At 31.4% G+C, this 19,388-nt stretch overlaps 2 protein-coding genes across 3 annotated transcripts in view; one reads left to right on the top strand and one right to left on the bottom strand.

Annotated features, from left to right (window-relative positions):
* The window catches only part of LOC145311956 (uncharacterized), a 51,723-nt gene extending 47,562 nt beyond the window's left edge, over positions 1–4,161 (bottom strand). For both annotated transcript variants that reach the window (XM_080151029.1, XM_080151030.1), the window contains exon 1: positions 4,044–4,161. The gene's annotated coding sequence lies outside the window, so the exon portion shown is untranslated. The remainder of the gene's footprint in view (positions 1–4,043) is intronic.
* Positions 1–19,388, top strand: part of LOC145311954 (uncharacterized) — a 214,592-nt gene that overhangs the window by 112,202 nt on the left and 83,002 nt on the right. The gene's annotated exons all lie outside the window — the stretch shown is intronic.

The raw sequence follows: 19,388 nt of genomic DNA, 5'->3' as shown, positions 1-19,388 counted from the left end.
CTTGTTTACAAAGGAGGGCTACATTTTCTGGTGGCTTTAACAAGAAAACTTATTTTGTTATAACTATATTTAGAATTGACAGTTCCCGTCTCAAGTAACTTTTTTGTGGATTTATTTATTTCAACCCATTCATAATTTCGTTTTTAAAAACGAAGCTTTCCAGAATTAAGGTAGGTCTCTCCGTCCGTAACGGTTAGCTCTCTTCGTTAGAAATGTTAGAATTGTCCTATCGATTTCAAACTTAGTATGATGATTCCTATAACAATTTGGTAAGATTTAAGAAGCGTAGCAACTCTATAATCGCTACCTGAAAGTCCGTACATCCCCTAAAAAAAAAGCTGATTTTTATCTTTTTTCGCAAATTTTTTTTCTATTATATGATTTTCATATTCATTTGATTTTTGTAGTAATGATTGCTAGGACAACAAGGTATTATAAGCGAGGCATCTCTAAAATCAAATCCTAAAAATTAAAGTATGCAAATAATGTATGTACGTACAATTTTGTTTAGACCTACAAATTAATGTTTATTAAGTTCTGACATTCTACAAGAGTTAATTTTGATATTATATTTACATGATAGTTGCTATTCCACAATTTAATTTTATATCCTAATCTAATTTTTGCATGCTTCACTGTTTGTTTAACCTAAAAACTTTGAATTATTGCAGGTTTATGCCAAATATTTGGCATAAAATTTACAACCATTACTAAACCTAAATCTTTAGCAAAACATTAAATAAACGATTTTATTACTAAATTTGCTGCGTCCTTGTTTTAAAAAATCCCATATTTTCTCTATTTTCAAAGTTTACCATTTAGCTAATATTTTTTTTATCAAAAGTTCTTAACTTTTGCATCGACATACAAGCTTTTTATTTAGATGGAGTTTGTGGGGGGGGGGGGGGGTAGAGGGTTGCAAAGGTTTGAGAGGGGTAATATAATGTATTTTTTTAAAATTATGAGTGGGGGGGGGGGGGAGTGTTAAACACCACTTTAAACCCAACCTTGAACGTATATGAATTCATAATTTGAAACTGCATTTGGTTTCTTTTACTTTTAGGTTTACTTAAATTCCTTACGTCAAAGATTCTTATTGAAAAGGCTAAAAATAAAAAGAGTGAATCACTGACGTATGTTAGTAAAAATTAAGACCTAAAAATAAACCTAACATATTGTATAATTGAAGTAATTTTTTGGTGGAAAATTTATCTTAAAATTACTTGGATGTTGCACAAGATTATTATGTGTACTATAATAAAGCAATACTCGCATCTGGCTAAAATAACGATACTCCCCATCCAAACCCTTTACCCAGTCCCAATCTCCTCTACTGGATGAACATACTGATCAATAAAAAAGGTCGGAAATAGTCCCTTTTGTAACATCGCCCCATAATGGGCGATTCGTCGTATTTTTAAAATGGCTTTTTATAGGTTATTTTAGGTTAGGTTAGGTTAGGTTATATTGGGTTAGGTGATTGCACCACAGGGTTGATAATTGGCCCCCCAGGGTTAGAGCCCCCCGCAGGGGTTAGAAACAATATATGTCCACTATCCTAAAGATCTCGAAAAATACTCATCCGAATCAGAGTGGCTTTATAAATGTCTTGGGGTGGTTTTAGGCGTTTACCTTACTTGCCCCGCCCTCCCCTATTAACTAAAAAATGGGGTTATTTCTGTACCCCCCCCCCTTGTGGACGCTCTTGAATCTACAACATCTTCTATCTTTTTCACTTTCTCATTCTTTTGAGAAGAAAACAAATATTCTTTTATGGGTCTTCATACGGAGAAGTAAATATTCTCGCGTTTTTTTAAATGGTACTTCTAGCTGGCTAATATAACGACACCCTCCTTCCACCCTTTTACTCCATTTTCTTTCCCTTTACTGGATGAACAAACTGACCAAGTAACGAGTTCAGTATTAGCAACCTAAATTCCATATTTATATCTATAACATACTTTAACAGACAAATAAATCTTTTTTTATCTTATGTGCAACATATTTTTTCTCATTTTACTTTGTAAAAACACCTTTTCTTGAGTGACCTAGTGGGATTCAATTTATTTTTGACTGATCCAATTAGAAAGTGGTAAAATAACAATCTGCTATAACATTCATTTTATATTAAAAGGAAGCCATTCCATAACTAGGCTCCTATGTTAATCTTTAATTGGCTTATTCAGTAAAAAAGTATTAAATACTCAAACAATTTAAAAGGAGTTACAATTACGAAAGTCTTTAAAGGGCTTTTAAATGATACAAACGATTTTTTGTATTAAATTCGTCGTTTTGAAGAGATTACAATATTTTTTCTTCTGTTGTTAAAAGTAATCTGTACAAACAATGCATATATAATACGTAGATATATTGACAGGGGAAAATTTGTCGTCAATTTAGGTTGCTAATATGGGTCTCAATTGTTGGCCAGTTCGTTTATTTATTAGTAGGGTAGGGGATAGGGGTAATGGAGTTTTTTAGCCAGCTGGGAGTATCATTTATTACCAGTACATGGAAATCTGGTGCAACATACAAGTAATTATAAATCGATTACATAAACTTAATTACTTCTTGTAATTTATGTTTGTTAGATTTTTACAAAACGTTTAATCTAAAAGCCGGATATGTAACAATATTTTGAAAGCTTTTTCATAATAAATGTAATGATCTTTACACAAAAGCAAAAATGTGCGCCGCTAGCATCTATGGGCTGAAGAATAGTCTTAATTTTTTTTTTTTTAAACTGAAAACAATTCAAAATAGTCTAAAACCAGCCCGAGTATTATGTAAAGCTTCCCTATAAAGGGGAATTAACCCTTTTAGCAGTTATTAAAATCCTAAGCTTCAGACAAATAAACTTTATTACTTTATATAAAGGTTAAATTGTTATATATTTTTAATGCATCTACCTATTATCGTAAGTAAAAATTGTTAGTTTGTGTATGTACATTATGTGTATGTATCTAAGTGTTTGTATGTTTAGACATTGAATTTTTTATATACATGTTGTTTATGTCAACTGTTTAAGGTTGGTTTTATTAGCAAATAAGTTTAAATATTTAGGTTTAATATAAAACTTTGAGTTTGATCCTTAAAAGATTAATAATTCAAATATTTTTAGAATCATAGCTACTCTACATTGCTCTTAATAGGTCAAATAGCAGGCTTTAGCACTTCAAACAAATTAGCAAAAATGTTTTCATTCAAAATAACAAGTAGCATATTTGTGACTATATTTGCTTATGTAAAGTTGCCACACTGCAGTTTGTGCAGAATCCTCTGTGTAACACAGAACACAGAGATAGATCAGTGTTGAAGAAAAAGTTATACCCTTCTACCTAGTCTTCCTTACATTAATTAGCTTCTTAGGATATTTAGGTTTAATGATTTTTTCTATTATTTGGGAAATCAATTATTTTTTGCTCCATTTCCCTATATCCCTGTTTTCCTTTGTGTTAACTTGACCTTTGTGCCCCATAATTGTGCATGTGTTGTGCTGCAGTCACAATTTTATAACAAATCAGCAATGGATTTAGGATATATGTGGATATATTGACTGGGAAAATTTGTCGTCAGTTTAGCTTGTTAATATTTGCTAATATATATTTTGGCGAGCTGCAAGTTGAAGTATTACTTTATCAGAGTACTAGCGGATACCCCCCTAGAGGCCTCTAGGGGAAGTCTACCATTCACTTTCAATTCTATTTCTATAAAGTGAAAGAAATTTTTTATGGTAAAGGGGGAAATTTTTCTATGGATGATTTCTCTTGGGATGGTGGACACACCCTTCCCCAAAATAGTTAAAATCATTCCTTGGGTCTATAAGAAGCTACTCTATAAAGGAGACCCATTTCGCTTCAGCGGTTATCGAGATCCTTCGCTACAGACAAAAAAAGCTTACTACTTTATATAATAGGAAAATCTGGTGTAACATCCAAATAATAAATCATTATACAAGGTAAAAATAAACCTTAAAGAAAAATTTTAAAAATATATAAAACAACAAAAAATTGCATATCATAACTTTATAAAATGTAACCAACCTGTGTATCTATCCTAGCACAGTGTGTATCCGCTACCTAGTTAATATCACATAACATAAAGTCAACATTTTTTCACATTTTTCATTCTGAAAACAAAGTTTTATTTCCAAATTTTTTTCGATAAGTCTCATTCTGAACCTAAGAACCACGACTTTAATTCTATTTTAAATGTCAATTTGGGTTAGGTAAAGTAGGGTATTCTTTTTTACTGATTAATATCCGCTGGATTAGAACCAGTTTTCAGTCATACTATCAGTCATCGTATTACACACAATTTTTCTCGATTATTTAAATAAAATCCAAACTTTATTTTATTCTAACTTAATTATAATTAAAATAATCTAATTTGAAACCCTCCTCGCCAAAATGCATTTTGTAACTGCGCTTAATGTCTCAATACTGTTTAAGTTTTTTTGCTGAAAAGCAAATTAGATCAAGTTATGAACAAGGACGGTTTTGTTCAAGATATTTTGCTTAAAAAAAATATATGAACTTACAACGTGAAAGGAGAAAGTTGCTCAAAAAAAAATTCTGACATCATAAAAATGAGGATAAAGATAGGAGAAGTGGGAAAAATAACCCCTAAAAAAGAGATGAATAATCCCTCATTTTTATGACGTCAAATGCTGATTTTTAGAGTGACTTTCTCCTATCACCTCACAACCTACAACGTTTACAATCGGTTGAATTGTTTCCTAGAACAGTTTGAGCATAGTTGGTTGTCTGCAAAATATTACTTAATCACTTTGAATAATTCAGATTTTTATAAGTTTCATTTATATTGGATAATGCCATGTATTTTATAAACAAACATTTGTATTTGATCGGTCCTTAATTTTACCTTCTTTTGTAGATAATTTTTGAGAAGCCACGCTACTAAAAACAAGTAATAAAGTTGTTGTTTAAACCAAACTATTTGCATTAACATTTGCACCAAAATCTTGTTATATTTATCAAACTTTGTGAAAACTAATTTTCTTTAAGAAAAAAACTTTGGTGGCTGCAATGTTTCGGCTGAATTTACAATTTTTTTTTAATGGCTGGAGATGCAACTTAAAACTTTGATAGTTTGCAGATTTTTTGTACCTAAAATAAGAAATAAACACTTACAATTATACAAAACCCCCTGCAGGGATCTTTTAATCTTTCCTTAACCTAACCTTAAAAAGCATAGAATTACATTTACATAGAAAAAACGCAAAGAAACTTAACAAAATAGAAAAAAAACTATGTAAAAAATTAAACAATCAAAGTTACGGAATGGCTTTGTTGCTTTAATTGCATAAAATATCAAAATATTTTTTAATTACAAAGCAAAATATTAAAATTGTATGATCAAGTTTTGTATTTTTTCTCAATTATTAAATAATAATGTATGTATATAATCATGGTTATATAAATAAAATTACAACTTAGGTAACATTTTTCGTCTGCTAGCAATTATTTTCTGCTCTTTTGGAACGAATTAGCTGTGTTTATATTTTCAAAGCTATTGGCTAACATTCAAAGACCCAATTGAAATTCAACAGAGGGTCCATAATTTTTCAAGAAGTAATATACATGAATTGGCTTGCTAAAATGTTTCTTTATGTCCTCCATAACCTAATTACGAGATATTTACAATAAACGCCACTCAATTATTTGGATATAATGGATATATAATATATGTGGATATTATGACTTGTCGTCAATTTATGTTGCTGACATGGTCATAATCTATTGGTCAGTTATTTCATCCAGTAAGAGGGGAGGTGATGTGGTAAGGGGGTTGGGGGGTCGTTAGTTTAGCCAGCTACAAGTTTCACTTTATTAGAGTACATGAAAATCTTGTACATGATCCAAGTAATAATATATCTAATTTCCTAAAATAAACATTACACAAAAAGGAACCTATTTCATCGTTGTTGTACTCATGAAAAACATAAACATTGTACACATGCAAAGGAAAAATTTGGTGATTTGGTGCTTTCCCTCATAGTGCCTATCAAGCATAAAACTCCTCCTCCTTTTATTTTAAATTTATATAAGTATCTGGGCGGAGAGTCCATTGTTTTTACAAACAAGCGAAATTTTACATCCCATGCCCCTCCATTTTCTATTTATCTATTCGACAAGGATTTCTAAGGGAAATTATTGCCGGCGATTAAACTCAAAGTCTAAATGGACCACAAAAAATATTGCATTCTTTACCCTCCATGTAAGATTAGATAAAATATTGCAGGAGAGACCCGCAGGGGTAGACCTCTCATTAGAAACAAGAAACAAAGTCCTTTTTTTACAAAGTAGAAGGGGGTGGGGATTCTGATTTAAGAATGTGTTATTGTAGTAAAGCAAATAAAATTTGTTTCGATGTGCGCTGAAAGTACAGCTTGTTTATTTTTTATGTTATTATATATTATAAAGATATTTCGTTTATTTTAAATGTCTTTAAACATTTAAATATAGAATTAGAGATTTTAAAAAAATTGAATTCAATGTAGACTATTGGATATGGAATAAGGATGCTGAAGGAAATTGTGCATTAAATAATTGTAAAGCATTATATGTAAATAGTTTAGCATTACACAATATTAATAATATACAAGAAAGAAAATATTTCTTTGTTCATTTCAATCATTAAATGAATGAAAAAAAAGAATAAATTTAAACATTTAAAATACTGAATGTTTTTACGATTATAATGTTTTAGACCGACTAGATAAAATTAATCAAAATGGTCCTATGCGAGATTGTTGTATTGGAATTATAATATCATTGTCCACAACAAAATACCTTGATCTTAATAGTTATTTTTACACCATGGCTATTACAACAGCCAAATGTTGAATTTTAATAACAACTTTTTACAGGGAATCTTTTTAAAGAATACTAATCAGAATCCTATCACACTCTAGATCAAAAGAAATGCCAACTTTAACTAAAAACCATTTTTCCCTTTAGAAATACATTTTAAGTTGAATTTAGGTAAGCATGAATAAGCCAGAATTTATTTAAATAAAATTTAATTTTTTTTGTCTACGTAAGTATATTTTATCTTTAAATTGATAGTGACGCATGTTTTATAGATTTTAAAATAATTTTTGTATTATTAATAGATCATTTTTGCTGAAAGACTTTTTAAAACTATTTTTTTGGAAATTCTATATAAAAAATACAACATAATTTGGTGGAATGAAAGTATTGTTACTTGGATGTTGCACCAGATTTTTATGATCTCTAATAAAGTGAAACTAGTAGCTGGCTAAAATAACGAAGCCCTCTTCCAACCCTTTTACCCCATCCCCCCCCCTCTTACTGGATATGATGACAGAAATGATGTTAGCAACCTAGATTGACTACAATTTTTTCCCTGCAATAATACCCACGATTCTATAACCATTGTTTAATTTCTCATTGTCTTATTTTATTAAACACGTTACTTAAGTCAAAGTGTTTACTTTAAACCTAGGACTAAGCCTAAAATTAAATTTTTTTGAATAGAGGGATTTCTGACCTATAGGCTTACTGGCGGATGACGCGCGGCTACCAGGTCCTGATTTTTATGTTGATATAAAAATTGATTATTTGACATTAAATGAAATGATTTCGGCTTACATTTATTTTTAAAATATGCATTTTTGCAAAAAAAAAGTTTATTTATAATTCATAGTTTGTTATAAATATAAAAGAATATAAAGCTACTGTTGAACATGACAAACAGACATATTCTCAACGTAGAAAAGTCCTGCTTCTAAATATTAATTAAAGTCTGGACTAAATATATATAATTAGTAAACGATATTTGATTTATTGTGCCAATTAAATACATTTGTCATTTTACTAATAACAACACATAAATTAGTTTTAAAGGTAAAACTTTTTTGTTAGTAAGTATTTCCGTCAGTAGACTCCAACCTCAGTATGTTACAAATTTAGTACAATTCAGTCAGTTAGTTCTATTGCATTTTTAAGCGTTAGATTTGTAAGTAGGGAGAGGGGCTCTGGGCTGTTACAATAGTCACCAAAGTTTTGTAATAACATTTGCTTCTTATTCGTTGGATTAACAACTTTGGAGACTTTTATTGAATTTAGAAAGTTTAGTGTCCTACAGAAAGGGTATTTTTTGTGTATCATCATTGGGGATGTACCTCAATTCATCGGCCATTGTCTTGTCCCTTTAAAACCCCTAAAGAATTGTCTGATTTTTTATGAAGCTTATCGCAGCTACTCTATAATTTCAACCAGAGAGTTTCGTAGATCTATTTTATTAAGTCATGCACTTTTATTTAATGTAATTGTGAACTTAACTAAGGATGATGTGAAACTTGCTATTTTTTGTCCTTTTAAAAATTAGATTAAAAAATCGATGATCGAACATTTTTATCTTTTTTCATTATCCATAGAGAAGTTCTAAGTACTATCATTTGTCTGGAGTAGCTACCCTCCTTTACACCCTAACTGTCCAAATCTAACACATATATGGCACCCCCGAATTTTATGAAAATCCCCCCCCACCCCGGCCCCCCAACTTCCATTTTTCATAAACTATAGTAATATGAGTTTTTACCTCAACGAAATATCCAGGGCTGTTATTTTACCACAAGCTACTCAAGTAGTATTGAAATATTTTATCCCCCCCCCCCCCCCTCCCCCCCGCAAATATAAAGGTTGAACGTTCTAGCTTTGAAATTATTCAATATCTAGATAGATGTTTAAGGTAGCTATGCTCCAAAAGTTGTGACCAAAAATCTAACCATAAACCCTATACTAAAAATTCTTAAAAATCTGTGTTTCCATTTTAAAATTCCTTTTAGATGGATATGATCTTCTAAGTTTTAGAGTAGATTTATAATAAAAAAGTAAAGAATAAAAAATGTAATATATCTATGTTTTTTCCTTTATACTGATATTAGCTTTTCTATATATCATAAACATTAATGTATTGTACATACACCTATTTATCATAACTTTTACCCAATATATTATATTATATACCAAAATATATATATAATGTTTTCATATATTATTTACAAACCTAATTATATTATTGAAAAAATGGGAAAACCTTTTACAAGTCATAACAATATTTTATTGAAAACTTGGTTACAAGGAGTTTAAATGTAAATATAACTATATTACAAATACTATTGAGAATAAGTCATAAAATCATATGTTGCTTCGCGCCCTCCCGGCATTTTAATAATTAGAAATTGAGGGTTCTTGAAAATGTGATTTTCATTGCTGCTTTTTCGATAGACTGCTATTTTTTTGTATCATGTATGCAACTTACTGAGTCCGTCAGTGTTCGGTCATGCTACAAAATATGTACATCCTATAATATAAATGATAATTTCCTTTGTCTGTAGATAATGACCTAGAAAAGTACAGCTCCAAGTTTGTTGTACTTTTCAGGGACGCTTTATAAATGGCTCTCGGTGGTTTTATGCTTTTTTTCTGACCTCTCCCGGCCTCCACTAGGTGCTAGGGGCATAATATATAGTTTATATAAATAGATCTGATTTTCTTTTTTTGTTTCAATATTTGCTCTAAAACTCACTTTTCCCCTTTGATATGGTCATCCTTGTTAAGTTTTTAAATAGCTTTTGTAGCCCATGCATCCATTCGCAGAATATAAAAATCTGACGAACGCAAAGACAGATCGATTATGTGATTTTTACGTGCATTAAATATTATCTTACCAGTAGGTTAATTAAATCTTTTTTGTAATCCATAAGTTCATTCAAGCTTAATCTAAAACTCAACTAACGATGGATTAACTGTTGATTATTATTTTAAAATCTGACGTAATCCAATGTATTTTATATAACATATTTCTATTAAAAAAAAACAAAGAAAATTAAAACAATGGTTTTTTATTATAATAAAATGTACTTTCTTACGTTCGATGTTATAAATTTGATAGAAAATAATTGTTTGATAAATTTTTATAAAATCTCCATATCTGTCGCAGTAAAAAAAAGGTTTTAACTCCTCATAAATATAATAAATATGGAGCCGCCGTTACTTTTGGTGTGGATCCGTTAAGGCAATAGATTCAGCGAAAAAATAGGAGGCTCCATATTATACTAAATAAACTCAAATACAACATATTTTATTTAAATATTTAAAAGTATTAAATAACTAATAAAACTCCGATAATAAACAGGTCAGACAGGCGTAATAACCACGGACACACCCTATAAATAGAAAAGCCTCAGATATATTTAAGAATACATAGTTTATTTTGTTTACCAACCATATTACAAAGGCAAAAATTAGGCATTATGTAAACATACGAGATGCTTCACCCCTAGCCTAGCCTAGGGCGGGGAGGTCAAGCTTAAAACCACCCCAAAAAGCTTAAAAGGCTTCCTTAAAAAGAAAACCAAAACAGTCAAGTAATTTCCGAGGTCTTTAGGTTAAGAAAAAAACTTATTACCCTTTATTATAAAAAGAAAACTAGTTGCTTCTCCCATAGCATCTAGAAGAGGCCTGGAGAGGTCATAAAAATACCTTATACCATCTAAAGTCATTTTTAAGCTTCTCTGAATTGTACAACCCATAGTATTTTTTGAGATCTTTAGCTTCAGTCTAAAAAATGCACTATTCTATATTATAGATATCTTTGTATACAAAATATACATATATATACCCCCTTCAAAAGGTTAAATAGGAGGTACTTATTTGCATTAAAAATATGTCGAGTTCTAAATTAATAATAAGGATCTAAAACATTAAAAAGCTCTAAAATCTGTATCACAATTGACCTAAAACTGCCCAAAAATTTTGAAAACGAGAGAACATCTTTAAAAAAAATTGTATGGTTTCTCCAGGTGATAAAAAAGGTGGATATAAACTGAGCCCTCAAAGGAAATGAGAAAGGGGGAGATGCATATTTTGTGGGGGTGGGTGTGATGGTTCTCCCTGGTGGAGAGGGAGGGTGTGAGACTCAACAGGCTGTTCTCCATATCAAGGGTTCTCTCTCCCAGTGTTTCCGCAACACCAAAAATATTTAAAAAGCAAATCACATGTTTTACTTTTTGTAGATTGTATATTATGTAATGAATTCAATGAGAAAAAATACACTTTTATTAAATTAGTGGCCAAAAAAAAGAGCCGAAAAAAGTCCCCTATAGTGTTACGGACTGACGGATAAAAAAGGAAGATTAAGTAGCTTCGCTACTAAAATACAATAAAAATAATTGAATAAAATTTAGGGATTAAGTTTAGTTTTAATGCCGCCAAGACTATTTATCGCAAAAAATGAATTAATTTTCAGAAGGATGGATTTTTGAAAGATAAGTTGTTACTTTAATTCTATTAATAGTGGTGACCACCCCCAAAATAGTTATAAACCTTCCCAGGACCTATGAGAAGCTACAATGTAAAGCAGAACCATATCAGAGCTAGATCTTTAAATCATTTCAATGGTACGCCAAATCGGGGTGCGCCGAATTTCAGCCAATCACAGCGCGGCATTTAGTGGAAAGTTGGCTCACCCCGATTTGGCCCACCATTGAAATGATTTAAAGATCCAGCTCAGTTCAGTTGGTTAGCGAGATCCTTCGGTACAGACACACAGACAGACATACACACAGATCCTGTTACTTTATTTTAAGGATATTTTAGCTTTTGCAATGCTTGCATTTCTGCTGGTGCACGAGGACACCGCTGTGTCTTGTATGTTAAGTGAGAGTACATGACAGTCTAACTCTCCTCTCACATCCTCCGCTCCAAAATTCTCATGGCTCTGGGAGCAATATACACATCCCCTTTTTTCCTTACTTTCCCATCATGCTCATGGTACACCATTATATTTTACCCCCTTCTTTATCTTCATTTATATCAATTCCCCAAACGCCAATATAATATCAAACACCCCTTTTCTACCACTCCCTTTATGTTAGAACCCCCCTCCCCCACAACAATGAAAAAATAAGAAGAGGGCTTCTGCTCTAACTCTCTCCCCATGGCAAGACATCCAGTTCAAGTGGTTTCTTTATATTAAAATTACACCAACTTTTCCATTTAGTTTATCCAAAAAATTTCTGTGATATTGATTTTAAAAATGTTTTAGGATAAAAACTTTTGTATTGTGTGTTTATGTCAACTTTACTCACTTTTCTCTCTTTCTACATATCACTCTCTCTTTTTCACTTCTCTTACGGTGTCGAGTCAAAAAAGAGAAAAGAGTCAATATAAAAGATAGGTGAAATAACTTTTAAAACAACCTTACTACTCAAAGGTATCTCCCCCATGTTATATTTTTACTTAAAGGAAGCTACTCTGAAAAAGGAGAACCATATCGGTTCAGCGAATGGCAACATCCCACGCCACAGTCAGACACATAGACCGTCTTCTACTTTATTAGGGATCACCTTCTTTTTTTGGGGGGTGTTGTGTGGGCATTTTTACTAGTAGCGAATTATCATGGGAAGGTGTAGTTCCCTCCCCTAAAACCTTCTCAGGAACTGTGAGAAGCTACAATGAAATGGAAAAATTATATCAGTTCAGCGGTTAGCGAGATCCTACGTTACCAACAGTCAGACTAATATCCTGTTCCTTTAACTTTATTGTTTGGTGACATAATTCACTTTTAGCCTTAGTTTATGTGTTATATTTAGCTAATAATTATAAAGTTGCTAATTAACAGAAAGATTTTCCCGCTGTATTGTCGCAGCACTCTTTTATTTCGTAGAGCCATGGTAAATATCAACCTTCAAATACCACGATCCAACAAGTACCCCCCCCCCCTTCTTCCTCCCAACCTCAATTTTGATAAGCTCATGTTTTCTCCCACAACCCACCTGTTTATATTACAATCTTTCCACTCTTAGATAGAATTGTCCCTCTTCCCCCAAACTCTTGGACAGCTGGTGTGTCTCTGCGTAACCTCCGGTTAAATTTTACGTTATCTCTGGGTGTCTCCGACACCTGCCGCAACGGCCATACAAGAAGGTGCAAGGGCCTGAACCCGTGACCATACGGTTACAATATGTCGAGGCTTTACGAAGTACGCCCCTATGGGGGAAATGTTTTCTTTTTTAAGCGAGGGGGGGGGGGAGATTTTACCATCATTCGAAGGTAGGTGAAAAATATAAATTCAAATACATATATTTGAAAGCAAAGTTTTTCGTCAAAAAACAAATGTTTGTTCGTCCGTAACGGGTAGATTTAATCGTAATTTAAGGCATTTTATAATCGGCCCATTGATTTAATACTTGCATTAGGAATACTTAATTTCATGAGGTCAAATATGGGAATCATCACCAGAAATTCCGTCAATTTTTGTTTGTTAGAAAAAATATATTTCCTAAGACCTTTCATAAGTGATCTAATGCCTTTATGATTTAAATTGTAAAAATCAGTATTTGAATTATCATTCCCATATAAACAACCCCTTAAATAGTGGATGTAAATATTCATTTATTTCCCTGGTATCTCATTTATATCCCTGGTATCTCATTTATATCCCTGGTATGATTTTAGAAGATTTTTAATTTTTTTTGGAAGATTTTATAATTTTTATTAATTAATAAAAGAAAGAAAATGATCATAGCCGGGAAATAAATGAAAATTAAAAACCAAAATTAAACCACATTTTAGCATAAAAAATGAGTTTTTTGTTTAAAATAGGAATGATATTCCTGTCCAGTTTTTTGTTTAGGAATGAATATTTCTTACCCTCGTGAATAAATGATGACCTATCGGTCCATCATTTATTCCCTCGGGTAAGAAATATTCATTCCTAAACAAAAAACTGGACAGGAATACCCCATTTCATTATGTCTTTTTGTTTGTCTATCTTTTTAGTTTCGCTTCTGTTCAATGTTTGCATTTTGCTTTTTTCTCCTTCGGGAACTAGAATGGTGATTTAATCAGAGATCTTAAGGGATAATACATTGGCGGATATATTTATGTACATCCCCAATGATGATACGCAAAATTAACTCTATATAGATTACAATTGGTAATTAAAACGTTTGCACCAAACAAAACGAATCAACCAATCAAAGTTCAATACAAATCCCCAAGGTTGTTAAACCGATGAATAAAAAAAAACGTTATTATAAGACTTTGGGAACTAGTTTAATAAACAGCCCAATGTCCCTTACCTGCCTGGATATCATCCAGGTTTAGGGGAGAAATAGAAATTTGATATGGAGTTTTATATTGAACTCCAAAGTAAGTCTCAAAATAATAAAAATCTTAGATATTTTACAGAGAAAAAAACAAGGCTGGTTACACCCATGGGAAGCATATATCATAAAAATATTCTGAAAAGATAGGAGAAGGAACAAGGATGACAACATTTACAGGTAGCAAAGCTCTTAAAGTAAGGTAAGAGCAGCATTGCAAATGCAATGTAAGATATTGAAAATGATAAAAAAATCTCGAAATCTTCATAAAAAAATCTATCTATCTTTTCTTGCAAGACCCATTGAAGCTACTTGTCAGTTCATTTATGAACACAGAAAATTTAATTTTGATAAAAAAATAAAAGTGTCTAAAAAGCTGCTCCAAAGCAGCCATACTGCTAAGAATGACGAATGTTATTTACTAGGGTTGGGCCGGATATCCGGCAAATATCCGGTTATCCGGCCAAATTACCGGATATCCGGCCGGATAACCGGCCAAATTACTGCATATTAAAGTATCAAAAAAGGATATAGTCCCTTTCGTGGCAACGCACCTTAAGGGCCGATTTGTCGTATTTTTAAAATTGCTTTTAATAGGTTATTTTAGGTTAGGTTAGGTTATATATTGGTTAGGTGATTGCCCCGCGAGGTTAGAGCCACCCGCAGGGGCTAGAAATAGGAGGAAAGCTACTGTGAAAATACGAATAATCGCTCCTTAAGGGGCGATGCCACAAAAGGGACTATACCTGCAAAAAAAATCTTCATAAACTGGTGTTTTATTATATAAAATTAAGGTCAAAACTTAAAAATTAAGTAACTATTATATGATCTTTCTTCTTAGCAATTAATCTAATGAACTATTACTACCCTCAATCTGTAGTATCAACCCCTAACGGTTGGAGGATGGGCGGGGAGGTGGTGTTAAATGCCTGCCCCCCCCCTCTGTTTTTTTCTATCCCATTTTCTGTGTATAGAGGTAGAGGGCTATAACTTAGTGACTTTTGAAATATGGGTATGACACATAACTGAGAGTTGAAATTTTTTTAATACCTCCTTCCAGGCGGGTACAGGATGGCAGCAAACCTGGTAAGGTCATTCAGGTAAAAAGTAAAAATATTTTTTTTTTACTTAAACAAAGCATTTCATGTTATCTAATACTAAAATATCCTATAGTCGTACATCCTTATATGAAATATATATCAAGTCGATTTCATGTTCCAGGTATAATCCTGCAAGTCCTGAACCTCCAGGTCTCCAGAAATCTTTAAACGGTTCCTGTGACCGCAAATTTTTACTTGAAGATTTCAAATTTTAAACTTAGGCTTTTTTATATATCTTCATGACATATTACAATTTCATAAAATCCGTTGCCGTTTACCTGCCAACCGTCGGTTTGCGGCTGGCAGCTGCCAAGTACTGCTGTCACCTCCAAAATTTATGTTTTGAGATTTGTAATATAAAATTTACATAAAGATAAACATATTCAGAAAAAATTGTTCTTCTAGCTTTAATAATAAGAAAATTACAGCCATTTAAGATTTTAAAAAATATAAAAGATAATATTGCCGGATATCCGGCCCAACCCTATTATTTACTCAAATATGCCCCTTAATGATGGGAATGTTGACTTTAATAACAGGATACTAAATCACATTCCTCCCATAGCGTTCAGACAAAGTAAATTATAGAGTAGCTTCTCTACTTCTCTCAAAAAGGTGTTTGAAAAAAGTATTAAATTTAGAATGAAATTGAAAGAAAAAGTAAAATATATAAGTTGGAGAAAATCGAATAGAAAAAACTATGTTTGCTTTGTTCCAAAAATTTGTAAAATTCCAGAATTTATTTTACATTAGATTACAAAAGAAAAGAAAAGATAAATCTATTGAAAATAAAAGTTGGAAAGAAATTAAATTTTTCTTCGCTGTATGTACAAATGAACACAGGATTAAAAAAATCATAAAAGCAAAGCTCAACACATCTTACTATCGGAAAAAAACACGACCGTGGTTAATCACGTTGCGCATCTGCTCGTTGTCGGTTAGGTGATAGGTTCGAATCGCGGCTACTATAACTACAGACGTTAAAATATTTCTGTTGCTGCTTTGTCGCTGCGCGACATTAATAGTTAGAGTAGTGGACATGCCTTGGCCCAAAACAGGCGCAAATCATAACCACTCACAGTTAAGCACAGATCATGTGATCAAATAATTGTTTTTCTGATAGATGTTACATGGTTTTAGTATAGCGTCATGGCCAGACAGCAGCTTCTCCCGTATGAGGTAATTGATAGGTAATGTCCGACAAACAAACATTAAAAATGAGGAGGGCACTCTCTCTATAAAAAAAGAATTTTATTTAGAAGTCTGAATAAACTCTAAACGTTAATTTAAACATGTTTTAGAATCATCCTATCGATTTCAAAATCGATGTTTCCTGTAATAGTAAGGTACAATTTAGAAGTCATAGCAACTCTATATCATATTCATAAAGTCCCTTTGTCCTATTTGACTTTTCCTTTATAGGGAAGTTTTACATACATCCCAGGAGGGTTTAAGGCAATTTTTTTTAGATTTGTGCCTTGAGATGTTTTCAGGCTATTTTTTGCCATTTTTGGATACAGAGCACCAATAAGCTAGGGGCGTAGCTGCTAGTCAACAATGAAGTCTTAACTCTTAAATGTCCGTATTTCCAGATTCATATTTGAAATTTTGAGACCAGACTTAAATATCATTTTTCAAGGCTTCTACACACAATATTAAATATCAAAAAAGATATTTGTAAATTTTCGTTTGTTTGACTGTCTGATATATCCAGCTTTGTTTTTATAGATGATACCATCCTTGTTTTAATTTACTTTTATATAAAACAAAAATTACAATGGATATTGAATATACGTGGATAATATTTTTTTACAAGACTGCTAAACCAAAATCAAATAAATGTGTATAATGACGGGAGAAAATTTGTCATCGATTTAGGTTTCTAACTTGGACCGCAATTATCGGTCAGTTCAAGTAGGAGGGGATGGGATGGCTTTTAGTGGGTGAAAAGGAGGTATCATTATTTAAGTCTGCTGTGAGTAATACTTTATTAGAGTACATGAAAATCGTGCAACATCTAGGTAATAATATATCTATTTTAAATACATCTTTTGACAATAATAATAATTCTGAAATAAGTTAAAACAACTTTTTTGCCCAACTTTTCAATTATCTTTCCAACTTTTGTTCCAATATTTTGTAAGTGTTTTATAAATTATTTTTAGTAGCGAAGCTACTCTATTATTCTAAAGTATTTAGATCATTAACATTAGAATTTAACTATTCAATTTTTTAGGGATATTTATCCTATTATATAAATTTAACGAGTTTTTTTTGTCTAATATAAGATCCCAAAAATCGCTGAAACGGTTTGGTTTTCTATTTCAGGTTAGATTCACTTACATTCAGATTTACTTGTTGAGATGGTTTTAGTCTATCTTCCTAGCACCTTTCTGCCCCCTCAAACATTGATCAAATATATGCTAAGGGCGTATCTCCTAGTATGTAAATAAAGAGGCAGGTAACTTTTTTGCTGAATTAAATATTCCCCTGAAGTAATTTGAAACGATTCCTTTAATTTATGATCAACTACATAGATTTCTTTCTCTTTTGCTTCTCTTTCTATGGGTGTTGTCATCCTTGTTTTTATAACGTTTATCTATGCTAATAATACTTTATGATTTGCAAGGCCCTCAATCAGGGAGGGAGGGTTTTATTCTGCTTCGTTTCTATGGATAAACCTCTTTTTTTAATTATTCAACATTTTTTCGTACTTCACAATTTATCTAATTTATTTAATATACCTATTTTAATCTAATTAAAGTAATTTAATTTGTTGGATAAAATTGTAAATTTTGCCAAAGAAGGTGTATCAACTTTTTTTTTTATAGCTAGCCGGTTCTTTTAGTAAGTAGTAGATGTAAAATTTTTCATAGAATTCAGATATGCAATCGGTTTTTTTGTAGACCTCTTATTTTTTAAGTAATTTAAGTTTAAAAAAAAAAAAATTATGTCGATTTTAAGGTACTAAAATGCAACAAAAAAAGAAAGAAAATGGCCATTATGAACAAAAATAGTAAGATCTTTAATTTGACACCTTACTTTTTCAATTCTGTCAGGTAATTATTGAAAAAATCGATTTTTTTAAACCCACGAGAATAAAAACTTTATACTTAATTTTATTATTTCACAGGTAAAAAAATATGGGTTCATATATACCTTTAGAATCAGAAAAATATTACGAATTCATTGTAAGCAAAATTGAAAAAAAAAGTTTACAATATAGTATATAAACTACAATAAAAGGAATTATATGAAAATATCATATTATATTGTACAGGCAACGTCTTAATTCTTGAATTGAGTATAAAAATGGGAAGGGGGTAAAGAGGGGGTAAAAAAGGGAAGACGATAGTGTTGCCTGAACAAAAAATACAATTGGCCATTTGTTTAATTTTTTATTTTTTTACTTTTTTTCAATTTTGCTTACAATGGATTCGTAATATTTTTCTGATTCTAAAGGTATATATGAACCCATGTTTTTTATGTCTGTTTGAGAAAATATTTAGGTCTAAAGTTTTTATCAAACCGAGGTTAAAAAAATAGATTTTTTCAATAATTACTCAACAGAATTTTAAAAGTAAGGTGTCAAATTAAAGATCTTACTATTTTTGTTCTTACTGGCCATTTTCTTCTTTTATTTTGTTGCGTTTTAGTACCTTAAAACCGACTTAATTTTTTTTTTTTAAACTTAAATTACTTAAAAAATAAGAGGTCTACAAAAAAAACCGATTGCATATCTGAATTCTATGAAAAATTTTACATCTACTACTTACTAAAAGAACCGGCTAGCTATAAAAAAAAAAGTTGATACACCTTCTTTATAAAATTATTAATTTATCTCACTTCCTTTGTCTCTGAGAGGAGAGAAAGAGAGGCACATAAAATAGGGTGAGGGAAACATATGCGCGATCTTCGTATTTGCGAATGTTCGCGTTCAAATGTATGTGTGTGTGTGTGTGTGTGTGTGTGAAGGGGATTGTCGGAGCCGAAATCTATGTTCCCTTCGTGTTCAAACACACACACCCACACATACACACACACTCTAACACACGGACACCCTAACATAAACGCACATATGCAGCAGCTTATTTGGGTTAAATTAAAAGGGGTGTATATTCTTCAAT

This window comes from Acartia tonsa, chromosome 2 (genome assembly GCF_053477335.1).
Source record: "Acartia tonsa isolate MP-2025a chromosome 2, ASM5347733v1, whole genome shotgun sequence".
In the NCBI taxonomy this organism is placed as follows: domain Eukaryota; kingdom Metazoa; phylum Arthropoda; class Copepoda; order Calanoida; family Acartiidae; genus Acartia; species Acartia tonsa.
The sequence above is the reverse complement of the archived record's forward strand: the minus strand, read 5'-3'. Positions and strand labels throughout refer to the sequence as shown.